Source organism: Leptosomus discolor, chromosome 1 (genome assembly GCF_034619465.1).
Source record: "Leptosomus discolor isolate bLepDis1 chromosome 1, bLepDis1.hap2, whole genome shotgun sequence".
NCBI classification, from domain to species: Eukaryota; Metazoa; Chordata; class Aves; order Leptosomiformes; family Leptosomidae; genus Leptosomus; species Leptosomus discolor.
In genome coordinates this window covers 199,815,094-199,828,425 of record NC_141391.1, presented here as the reverse complement: position 1 = coordinate 199,828,425, position 13,332 = coordinate 199,815,094, and positions in this window count along the sequence as shown.

The following is a 13,332-nucleotide window of genomic DNA, read 5'->3' as shown; positions in this document are numbered from 1 at the left end:
CTTCAGCTTTCTTTCAAAAGCCACAGAATTATTAGATTCAGAAGCCTATTTGTGTACACCTCTGAGAAAAACATCAATGACATATTCTCAACAGTTTAAAGTCTGTAGAATTTATTGGTTTTTTCCCATCTTGAGCTTTTTCATACTTTATAGTAATAATATTTACACAAAGGAAAGATTCAGTGCGTGTGCAGATGAGCAGAAGCTGGAATTGTATCTGATTTGGACCCAAAATGAATTTGTTTTGATTTCACTATGTATGCTTTTTTTTTTTTACTGGCTTTGAAATCCTTGCTGGGTAGCCTTTAGAGTTTGTATGCAACTGTGGTATCATCCAATCCAGGCAATCAGATCCCACTCTGATTTGGAATATAAATGTGAACAGGTGTGAAAAGTTTATCAGTCATTGTTGTCACTAACTAGAAGTTCCTTAAAGAAGAAATGGAACTAGCTATATTCTGCAGATTCCTCTTTAGAACAATCCCTGGATGGCTCTTAGCCCTCCGGAAGTCATCATCACATAAGTGTGCACCATACCAGATGGAGATTAATGTATGCAGGCAAAATTCCAATTATGACCATAAGAGGTACTCGTTCTGGCAAGTATTTTTATCTGCATCTGCCAAAACAAGGGTTCATTTCCCTACTGTGATAGGTGAAGTCAAATGTAGCCTTGCTTCATATGGGACATCCAAAGTCTTTAGACTAGAATATTCAGACACTTACCATAGAAAGAAAGAAATTCACTATGTAATCTGACTTTATAAACTTGGTTTGGTTTTAGTTTTTTGGTTTGCTGGTTTTTGTTTTGTTTGATTTGGGTTGGGTTTGTTTATTTATATATTTCTTAATTTATTAATTTCTTTATGCCTTGCATTGTCCTACTGGCATTATCTATTGTCTCTGAGTCATCCTTCATTTTATGAAATGCATTGTCCTTTCTGTCTACATCCAAATTCTGCACTGTTTCATCCATAAACTGTGTGTTACCACAATCTTGCAGAACCATAATTGACACCAAACTTTAAGGCTAAGTTTATGCTACTATTTCATTGGTCCTGCAGTTAAGAGATGAGCTTTCACTGATAACTACCACAACCCTGCATATGAGCTGGCATTGACTTCTACAAACAGTATCTGATGTTGTGCAACTTCTGTTTATCGTGCCTATCAAAATCTTGACCATAACCATGAATGTTATCAAGCATCTTACCATGGCTTCACTCATTCCAAACAGTTTATTATAGAAACATATCTTGAGTTCTGAAACTTTGAGCCTGGTATAATTTTTTATGTACTTAAGCTCAACTATGTGTTCTTAGAATACCCATCTTTTACCAAAGAACTGGATAATGAACAGCACACAAGGTAATTTTAACTCTTTCTGAGTTTTGTCAATATTATAAGGTGGGGTTTATATGTTTATAATAGTCTTTAACAACTATAAGTATTCAATTAAATATTCATTTATCTCATACATTACTAAAGTGAGAGAATGCCCAACACAATAGGCATTGCAGCAAGAGACCTTGTTTCAAATACATTTGAAAGTATTAGAATATGTAGCAGATTCCATACTTTTCAAAATTCAGGTAATTTTATCTCTTAGTTATCATATGGCAAAGAAAAAGTTCATTAAAGTAAGGTATTCAAGGATGAAAGCTTGTTCTCTGAACACAGTGACATTATGTTAAGAGAAACACCTGTTATGAATCTATATATCGCAAGCACTTATGAAATCTCCATTAAAAAAAAGTATAATGTTTCACACATACCACTATGTTGAAAGAAATCCTGGAATTAATTGGGTGGGAGAATTGGAAACAGACTATCTATGCTTGACGCCCTGATATTTGTGCATTATTTCAAGCTTCATGTGCCCGTGTTTGAATGGTTATGTGTTTCAGGCTCATGACTCTAGCTATTGTTCCATATCTTTTGCTGCCAGGAAAAGTTTCTTGGTAACTGTAACTGATATGGAACTGTATGTTTACTTGATTAAATTTTTGTCTGTGAGAAGTGATTTTTGCTTGCTAAGTGGGTTTTTTTTTAAATCGTATTATATTTGAATTATATTTCTTTTTACCTCTTAAATCAATACCAACCAAATGATACAAGCTTATACAAAATACATTTCCATTCAGATGTGGTATTTTATTAAAATTAAATGAATTTTATCTCTGTTTTAAAAATGGGGTATAACACAAATAAAACAAATCTATTATTCTCTCGCTCAGAGAAGAGGCAACGGCCAAATCATGACGGCAGATGCAATTGCTTTAACAGGCTATCAGGCAACAATAGCTGTTATTAGTCTAAACTGTCTTATCTCTATGAATGCATGGCAGTGGTTTATAATTAAGTTTCAGTTTCAGTTTCTAGACTATGCAGCAATTCTGGAAATCAAGAAGTACAATCCTGAGTTCAACCTTCTGATGTGATTAAGCCTATTATGATCACAGCTGCACTAAAGAGACTGTATCTTGCTTTTATTTTCACTCTTGCCAACACTAGTTTATGTGGATTAGGTTTCGAAGTGGAAATTATTTAGATCTGTGTGCAGTTTTATCTAAACCACTAAGATTTGAGAATGCTGAGAAAGAAGAGGTTGGAATTTGTAATGAAACAAATTTTGCCAAAATACATCTGTTAACCAAAACCCTGAAAAGGATTTTTTCTTTGTTTTGTTTTGTTAATTTTTTAATTTAGAAAGTATTTTCTGGTCAAAACAAATAAGAATTATAGATAGAGCCTAAATCCTCAACTATCTGATATCTTCAGTTGGAGCAGCTAGAGCAAAAGCTTGACTGTGGCTTTTATTAATGTACATAACTTTACCTGCATTTCTTTATGAAAAATTGAAATGTCTCAATTTTGTACAGTTACTGAGTAAATGGTAAACTTCAATATTTTTCCATAGCAGATTTTCATTTCTTGATCCATACAACACTAAAAAATTTAAAATACTTCATTTCCGATCCACTTCTAATTAAGAAAGTTCTGCAGTATTGCAAAGGACAACAGGTAAATTTTACTTGGATATTTCTGGCACAATAAAAAATGGATGTACAACTATTGTGTTTGTATTGGCCTTGAATATCTTTTCAAAGAGAAATAATAAATCCATAGATCATTTGACCCTAGTACTGTTATATCTAAAAAATTTTTTAAAAAGGAAGAAAATACGTATTTACTTTATGTTGCAACAAATTGACATAAAGGGGGAACATTTTTCTTGATATCTATCTAGATATTTTTTAATACCTCCATGGCTTGCAACTTGGAACTATTTTTTTTATATATATATCATTACATACTTTTTTCATTTGCTTGAAAATAATAAAAATAATAGTTTATCATGCAGTAGAATTTTCAGCTCAGATATGTGGATCCTTTTGATTAATTTCTGGCTTTTGTGCAAAAGCCCTGATGCTGTAAGCCTTTGCGCAGTGTGCAAGACTTGCACTCTAGCTCAGATGTGAGTCGAAGCTACACTTGGGCACAGAGTAAAGCACTAAGCTCTATCCTTAACAGAAAAAATTCCAAGAGTGGTTTTTCTGGACACTGACTTTATTCAGATATGCTGAGAATATAAAATCACCCTGACTCTGGTGGGGGGGAAAGTAAAATTCTCCCTTCACCTTGCTGATCAGGCACCTCAACACATACTTCCTTTGTTGACTGTACTGAGTAGTAATGATGGCTTCTCAGCAGCCTGCAGCATATAATAGCAGACTTCTCTGTCCTGCTCTCCATCTTCTGATTATACATCAAGCTGTGCCCCCGCTGAGTTAGGAAGGACCAGGTTAACAAGTAGTGCAGTGTGTCAGCACTCATACAAGAAAAAAAATACTTATGCGTTGCTTAGGGTGGAGCAGACTGGTTTTAACACTTTTTTTCCCACCAAAAGAGGGATCATTTGAGACTTTAATTAACTTGGTTGCCTCTAGATTCTTTTTACAAATTCTTCTCTTTGAAGTTTAGACTTTCAGTATATAGGCTTTTTTTTTGTGTTTGTTTTGTTTTTTTTTTTTAAATGTCTGCTAATGCAGTAGAGATGAATATTGCAATGAAACACACAGCTTTTTGAAAGCCTATGAAAATTAGAGAAAAAGATCCATGAAGAAAAGTTCAAGGTACTATGACACTTCAACAGAACCACGAGGACACCCTCCCATCCACTCAGATGTTTAACTAGCAGGTTTAATTAGAAGATTTAAACTAGAATTCTCAGTTGGATCTGTTCTTAGCATTGAGATTATTTGAACTGTAATCCTCAACGTATCCTTACCTCTGATCAGCTTTAGAGACTTTCGGTAAAATTTGGTGGATATAACAAAGTGCTACACCATTTTGAAAATTCTGCCCATCCCTTGCAGCTACTGTTATACACAGATACTTCTACACTCCTCTCTATTGCTTGTCACTTAATCCTACACGTATAATTTATTCTTCTTGTCCATTCAATGCAATGTCAATGTGCAGCAAGTGCTTACAGAATATGGTACTTAATTTAAGATTAAGATTTAAGAATTACTGTAATTCGGACATAAAGAAGTGACAACAGTATGGCCAAGAGAAAGCTCTCTTAAAGGTAATGCATTTCTTACCAGTTGAGTAGTTGTATTGTTTCCTAATACGCATATAACAATGTAACCTCTGATTTATTTTTTTTTTCCATCTTTGCATTCCAAAAGAGCAAGGAAAGAAGGAAATTACTAAGAAGAAACTGATGTCTTGGAAATTATTATTATTATTCTTGGAACAGGAAAAAATGTCTTCTATGTTTCTGAGTAAAACACATGAATGGCATATTCATGCTAATAGTCAGTTTGGAAGAGAGATGCTGCATGCCACCTGAAAACAGTAGCTTGATGGTTATGCTTGGGAATTAAACAGGAAGCCTCATGTCAAGGGTTGAGGTTGGGTTGGCCACGAAGGAATGACAGAAGCTCTTTATTAAGATCTCTCCCCAGAAGGGGAAAGAGAGAGAACAAGGGAGAGACTTACGGTTTGGAAAAGAAACTATAACAGCTCTAATGAAACAGTAACAATAAAAGAGAAGATGATAATAATAAAAATAAGAAAATAATTAAATATATACAAATATATACAGAATCAATACAAAACCAATACCAAATCCTGCTCCCACCACCTTGATGACAATACCTCACCACTGATGCTGCAGGGCTGGCACTGGGGCAGTCCCAGGCTGGAGTCGGCAGCAGACAGGAACCGGATGCAGGAGCTGGACTCAGGCACTGGATTCAGGAATTCATTGATTTGGATCGAAGACAGAAGAACAGACAGAGTCCTCCTTGGATGTCAGCCATCAAAGAAGAGAGCTTGACCTTTGTGATCTCTCAGCTTTATACTGAATATGATGTCTATGGGATGGAATACTCTGTTGGTCAGGTTTGGGTCACCTGTCCAGTTGGCTCCTCCCTGCAGGTGCGACCTTTCTCGTGCTAGCGACCCTTTTCACTCCTGGCACCCCAACACGGAATACAGGATTTAGCAGTGATCTTGGTCACTACAAGAACAAGTATAATCAGGGGCCTCTCTGCACACCATTCCTTGGTACTGACTATAAACATCAGGCCTTATCACTGCTAGAAGCAGTCACTGTCTGGAAAAACATGTTGTTGTTTCAGAAAGTGCCGTTAGTTAGAGGAGACTTAACTGAAAAGTTAAAGCACTAAAACAGAATTAGTTCTGGTTTAGCTCAAACCAGGACACCTCACATTTCCCTCTATTTGATTTGGATCAGGCATCAGAAAGCAGATTCCTCCAGGCATTTGACATACAGAAATATAAATGAAGTCCCATTGTATGAATAATTATGTTTAGATTATTGGACAACAGATGAGCCCATCTGTGTCCTCAAGTAAGGAAGGGAGTACCTCAGAGATAGAGCACTTAGAAAAGTAGCCACTGCTATGGACTTATTTCTGGCTTCAGTTTTTGACTCAAAACATTCAGAATGGAGTCGTCTCACCTCACGTAAGCCCTAAAGTCAAATGAGAAAGATAAGTAGTTATCAAAGGAAAGTCCTCTCACCCAAAGTCATGTGTCTGAAACAGAAAAGAATTGCATTCAAACTTATTTTGTTAATTTTGGAGAGCTTATCTGACTAAAGGAAGGAAGGAATCCAGCACTAATTATGTGACATTGTGAGTTCAGTCTGCAATGAAAATTTTTCTATCAAAATAAATTCATTTATGAATATAAAATAGCCTGAGTGCAAAAATTGCAGCACCCTACCACAGAGAAATCCATAATAAAAATCTGCAATATAAAAAGTCTAAAATCCATTTGAAATAGGCATTTCATATAGTACATAAATAGTATTATTGTTAAATTATTAAAGTGAATACAGCTTCAAAATATTTTTATGAGCAAAACTATGATCTGAATCTCAGGAAAAACAAATAAATTGCCAAATGAGAATAAAACATTATCAGTATTGATAAATATTGACAAAAGGACATGTCTGAAGCAGCATTTTTAAGATTCCAGAAAAAAAAATCCATAATGCAGCCATAATATATTTGGTTGTAATCACTTGGTAAATAACTGGAAGATTACTGTGCAATTTATAGCATCACTTGAACATCACTTTTCCAAAACTAATGCATTAGACACCCAACTGGGACAATTTAGTGTAGAGATGGTATTTCCACAGTGTCACTTTAGCAACTTTTAAAAAATTGTTTTCTCTAGAAGCAATTTATTTTCAAAAATTACTTCTATGCTTTAAGTTGTCACTTACTGTTATTTTTTTCCCTTCTGGTCATAGCCTCATATGGCATCTTATTTTTGTCACATGATGTGATATGTAATTAACAACAACTCAGTTTTCTTATGACTGACTGGGTGGCAGGGTGGGGGGTGTGGAGGGAAGGTCGGCTGGCTGCTGAGCACCAAATAGTGTTTTGTCCACAGCTTTAAACTTTGTGTTCAGTTCCAAATTGTTTCTAAGGATGTATCTACATGGATTTGCCAACATTCCTGCTTTTCCATGAAGCTAGAGGTTACAGAAATAGAAAAAGTGAGATCCTTGGTGGATTCAAAAATAAACTGAAAGCTGAAAGACTCCCCAAACTGGTAATGTACTTGGAGTTTGACTTATGGGCCACCAGGCCAATATAAGGACAATGAGAGTAGCTGGACAGTAACAAAACCAGTCAGGTAGCTGATCACAGGGGGAGAAAATTTTTGATGAGAAAGGAAAGGGCTGCTTATTCCTATGCTTCAGCCTCTTCCTAAGGGAGGCTGTACAGGCAAAGCTGTGAAAATACAATTGTCAGAAAGCTTCAGCAATTCATAGCAGTTTGGGGATGTTGCGCTTAGAGAGTCTGTTAAATAAAATTATCTTTACTCTGTAAATGGGAGGCAGAGACACAGATCTGCTCAGTGTTATATAATGAATCTGTTATTGAATCAGGAAATGAATATTGGTCCCCTGAGGGCAAGTCCAGCACATGACCTACAAGTCTCTTTTTTTTTCAGAGAACATTTTCTTCCACCGCTTCTGCCTTGCTTAATGCCTTATGACAAATTATTACACCTCCTATGTCAGGTCAGTGAGCAAATCTGGGAATCTGAATGTTGCCTTTGTAGATGTATTGTGGATTTTTGCACACGTCTTCCTAATTCTTACAAAAACAAGTTGAAGAAACTGAAAATTTCCAATCTATGATACAAATTGTATTTCCACCCAAGTCTTCAACTGAATGAGAAGGACCTTCAGTTCCATCAGCTGGACCTCTTCTAGTATGTGTGATAAAGAGAAGTCCCTAGTTCGTGCTATTACATAGGTGAACAGAGAAGGTTTCAGTGACATGTCACGAAGGCCATGAATCTTTGTCCGTTTTCCAAACTGAATGATAAGAACTAACTGCTCAGACTAACACTTTATTTGCCTTCTAAAATGTTCTACAAATGAAAATTGTTGTACCCTTCACTATACCTATGTACAGGTACTGTACAGGTATTTCTAACTGGCAGGCAAATGGGGAAGACACATGTGCTGCTAGTGGTGATATTTTTTTTCTGACATTTCTCCATGTGACTGTTCTGCCCCTTTGTTTATTTGTCATGGGTTTTTGTTTGTTTATTGGTTGTTTTTTTGTTGTTTTTTTCTTGTAGTGTTCCTGTTCTAAAATGGATTTCTGATACCAGGACAAATATTATTTCAGGAGTGTTCCATCAATTTTTGTTCTGCTTTTTATTCATATGCTTTTTAAATTTTCATACTTAGTGTCCCTTCTCTGTCCCTCCTGATCAAGCTCCAATTGCCACTTTAAGTTTTTCTCCACTAGATTCCTCTTTTATTCTTCGTACTTAAGTTTATCACCTAACCTCATTCCTCCTTTCTTTTCATCCCAGATTTTTATTCAGTCTGTCCTAGTTCATCTCACACTGTTCCTTGTCACAGTAGTCCCTAGTCCCAATCTTATGTCCTCCTTTGCTACTACTCCTTGAAGTTGTCTTGCAAGGCTAGGTTCAGTCTTTTCCCAGCTCTTTCCTTGGTTCCATCATACTCCCAAGCAATCACCCTAACTCCTCAGTCCCTATCTTTAGTACCTGTTTCTCAAGATCTAGTAGCTTTGCTCAGCCAGACTCTTCTCTCTTACCTCTTAATAATCTTGGGCTACATATTTTGTTCCTGGGCGGCTCCCCTCTACTATCCTACGAGAATCACATCTCTCTCTGATTTTGGTGGCTTCCTCTTCAGTGCTGTTTGGATGCAGGAGAGATATGTCACTGAAACACAGAAAACACTGTTTTTCTCATTTCAGTTTCAGGAAAGCGTCAGAACTCAGCTCAGACTAGACAGAAGCCATATTAGAAGGAAAATAGTTTTCCCATGACAACCCTGTTTGAACCAAGAGGAACCGAGATGCGGGGACAGGCAAGAACAAGTCTGCTATACGAAGATGTTGTCATCTTTGTATAGGTGAATACACTTATTTTATGTAGTAGCACTAAGAAAAGCACTTTGGTCAGCTTGAGGTGCTAGGAGAGTTTGGGCAAGCTCAGTGAGGGTGAGCTTGATGTGCTAGGGGAGGGTCTGTGAGAATTGCTAGCTTTTTCAAAGCTCAGATTAATATAAGAAAAATTTTAATGAAGAAGGTAGATTCCTGACACAAGTATCATACCTTGAAAAACTGAAATTGCTGCTATGGACTTTATAGACATAAGGTCATTCAAAGGAAAATTTCACCAGCATGTTTTTCAGTCTGAGGAAAAAAGTCATCTGTGTCACCTTTGCAGAAATGGTTAAGGTGTTGTGAGAGAAATTCAGACAGGGCAGATAACCTACTACAAAGGAATAAAAATTGCTTGACTAAGTTGCATAAGTGGTGCTGGTATTGTTCCTACAATAAATTCTTGCATTAAATAACAACATGTATGAATATGGTCTCCATCACACTGGAAGCTGAAAAGGACTGATTATCTACCAAATGGTGTATAACACTGGTAACAACTGTATTAGCTAATGGTCAGCTTAGAACGAAATAATTTGTCACCCTCACAGTAAAACAAGTTGTTGGAATGAAACCATTAGTGCTTCCACCTATGTTTATTGAATACGAAGTAAGTTTATTGGAATACTTCAATATGGAATATTAAAGTATCGCTTTAATAGTAACATTTTGAGGAAAGATGAAATCTATTGTCTCAATAGGAATACTTGAGCCATCTGCCTCCTCAAACATATTAAAAAAATGTACTTATTCTGTAGGTGCCTGAATCTTAGGTTCAACAAGAAAGCACTGTGTTCAGTTTCATTTTGAAATACATAAGAAAATAAACCAGTATGGATTTTCATGTGTGCACATTTAGTATGAAGAAAGTTTTCTACCTAATCATGCCAATTATTTTGGTGATTATACTGCCATAGGAGGAAGACAAGATCCAAATAAAAGTTTCAGATTATATTAAAGTTAATTTACTTCAGGCTAGTTGTCAGTGTTTCTAGAATTATAATTCAGTAGGTAATATGTTCAAAAATGAAATTAAGAATTCTTGCTTGAGGACATCAATACAAAGCAGTAGAAAGTTAGAGACACTTAGGACAACCATCTCCATATTTTTGTGACTGCAGTTGCCTAAAGAATAAGGTATTTTCTGGTCCACATTCAAAGAAATGTTTGGGGTTTTTTTTTCCTTTTAAATATCAGTGCTTGAGAAGCCCTGTGCAAATTTGCTTCAGTGACAGAATAAGAGATGATTTCAACTCAGCTGGCTGTATAAAAGCAACTTTAATTACTGGGCTTGTGCCATGTCATAATTTATAGTTTTCAAGAGAATGAGACACTTTTAAAGCTCAGACTTCATCTGCTGCAGCTCTAGAAATGGTTGATGGCATGTTCAACTATACAGGGAACTGTCAGTTCACACTGAATACACATTCTTTTATAAGCTGATTAGAGATATTCTAGAGCTTGAAGTAAAGGTCCAAATGTTTTTGCACAATTCAAGATATATCTTCACATCTGGACTGTTGTTTTTTAATCTGTCTCAATTCACCCTATTCTCTTGTCTACATAAGCTTAATTCAAGACATTGTCACATGCACTTCTTTGTGTAAGACACTAGTGAAATAGAAAAAAAAAAGAATTCACCTCTTTTCCAAATGTCAGTAAGAAAAAAAAAATCAATAACTTTTACATGTGATAGATCTGGAACCTTATTATCGTCTCATTTAAGCCCCTGATGGACTGGCCAATAAAGTGGACAGCATTATGGATGCTGTTTTCATAGGCAGAGAGGTTTTCAGCTGCTGGTCAATGGGACTCCTTCAGTTCATGAAGAACAACCAGGCTGCCCAATCTAAACTACTCAGAGCTTACTCATTACCTACCTGGTATGTCAGCCTTCTCGGAGACCTTATTTTTCCTGTTTCTGATCACACACTAGCAGGGACCTAGCAAGAAGAAGGCTGTCCTGGTAACCCTGGCATGCTGAAGGGATGGAGGTAACTACTATTGTTTCCTGAACACAGAGGAATTCAATTTAAGCTAAAAGCTTGGCCCCTGATACAAGCCTCCTAGGACAGGTATAGATAATTTGATTCTCCTAGCCGGATGAGAAGATAATTTCACTGGATAGTCTGTGAAGATCAAGTTATTCTTGTTGTGCATTTGCTGACAGGGCGGAGAACTGCATCTTCCAGAATGATACCCTTAAAAAAGAAAAAGAAACTTAACTGACGTTCTTCCTGTAAGAAATACCACTGGTTTTGGTTTACTACTAATCACCATTGACATTTCCTTGGATTGAAATGTGAGCACAATCTGTCTACATTCATGAACAGCTGACCATGACTAAGTATCAAAATAGACACTGTGTGATTAGTATGTTGCCTTAGCCTTTGATGGTTTTTTCCTGTTTCATAATTTTTACTGTGTCATTTTAGAGCATGCATAATATTCACCCACCTTATAATTTGGAGTCAACATATCAGCATAGTAACAAGCTTCAGGCCTGTAACATATGTGACCAAAATACTGAAGTTGGACTAGATGATAGTAAGTCTCCTCCAACTCTCCTCTCCTCTCCTCTCCTCTCCTCTCCTCTCCTCTCCTCTCCTCTCCTCTCCTCTCCTCTCCTCTCCTCTCCTCTCCTCTCCTCTCCTCTCCTCTCCTCTCCTCTCCTCTCCTCTCCTCTCCTCTCCTCTCCTCTCCTCTCCTCTCCTCTCCTCTCCTCTCCTCTCCTCTCCTCCTCCTCTCTCCTCTCCTCTCCTCTCCCATCCTATTCTTTAAACATGTTCCGTGTGTGTTGGACTTGTGTGGCAGGGTTTTGGTAGCAGGGGAGGGGCTACAGGGGTGGCTTCTGAAAGAAGCTTCTAGAAGGTCCACCGGCTTCAAATCAGACCTGCCAATGGCCAAGGCCAAGCCAACTGGTGCCTCTGGACTAACATATTTAAGAGGTGAAAAAATTCTGCTAGGCAAGTTTTTTGTGGCGAGTGGAGGACAGGAGGGAAATGTGAGAGAAACAACCATGCAGACACCGAGGTCAGTGAAGAAAGAGGGGGGTGAGATGTGCTGGAGCAGAGATTCCCCTGCAGTCCATGGTGAGACAGCAGGCCAACCCCCTGCAGCCCATGGAGATTAATGGTGGAGCAGATGCCCTCCTGCAGTCTCTGGAGGACCCCACGCCAGAGCAGGTGGCTGTGCCTGGAGAATGCTGTGACTCTGAGTGAAGATTTACGCTGGAGCAGTCTGTTGCTGGGAGGACAGCAGCCCACGGAACGGACTCATGCTGGAGCAGATCATGAAGAGCTGCAGCCCTGTTGGAAAGAATCATGTTGGAGAAGTCCATGGAGGTCAGTCTCTCATGCAAGTGACCCCACACTGGATTAGAGGAAGAGTGTAAGGAGTCCTAGCCCTGAGGAGGAAGGAGCAGCAGAAACAACATGTGATGAATGGAGTGCAAAAGTCATTCCCTGTCCACCTGCCCTATTGGTGTGGAGGACCTAGAGAAATCTGGGGCAGAAATAAGCCCAGGCAGAAGGGGGGGGGGGGGGGGGGGGGGGATGTTGTTTTTACGACGTGGTTGTATTTCTCATTGTCCTACTCTGATTTGATTGTTAAATTGGTGGTGGTGGTTAAATTAAACTGATGTTGTTTCCCCAAGTCCAGTCTGTTTTTTGCCCATGACCATAATTGGTGAGTGAGCCTTCCCTGTCCTTTGTCTAGATCCTGAAACCTTTTGTTACATTTTCTCCTCCCCATCCCACCAGGGCGGGAGTGGCGGGTAGGAGTGTGGGAGCAGCTGTGTGGGGTTTAGTTCCTGGATGGGTGGGCCTAACCACAACACCATGGCTCAGTGTTCTGATTGTATGCCAGACTGCAATTCCTTTAACTGTACATTTACCATATAGAACTGAGAAAAGGTTTATTTAAAAAATAAAATAAAATAAAATAAAACCCATCTCCACCTCAGCCCTCCCAACAGAAAATGAACTGTTTCCACACTAGTGGATGGCTACATTGGCTATATCCATACAGATGCTGTTAGCCTGGAGAGATCAAAATAAACACCTTTAGCATTAAAATTGTTACCCTTATCACCTGATGTAAATGAGTAATTGTTCCTGTGTGAGCTTCATGTTGTCATTATTAGAATCATCTCTTGGGTATAACCATATTCACAATGCCTGTATATTGCATAAGTGCTTCACTAATTTCACACTCCAGTACCTTAGCAGGGTGTGTCTGTGACACACCTAGGAATCAGGTAATTTGTTGCATGCACAGTGATTTTGGTGCTTTTTGTCAATCAATTAATTGCAGAATAAAATATTTTTAGCTTGTTATA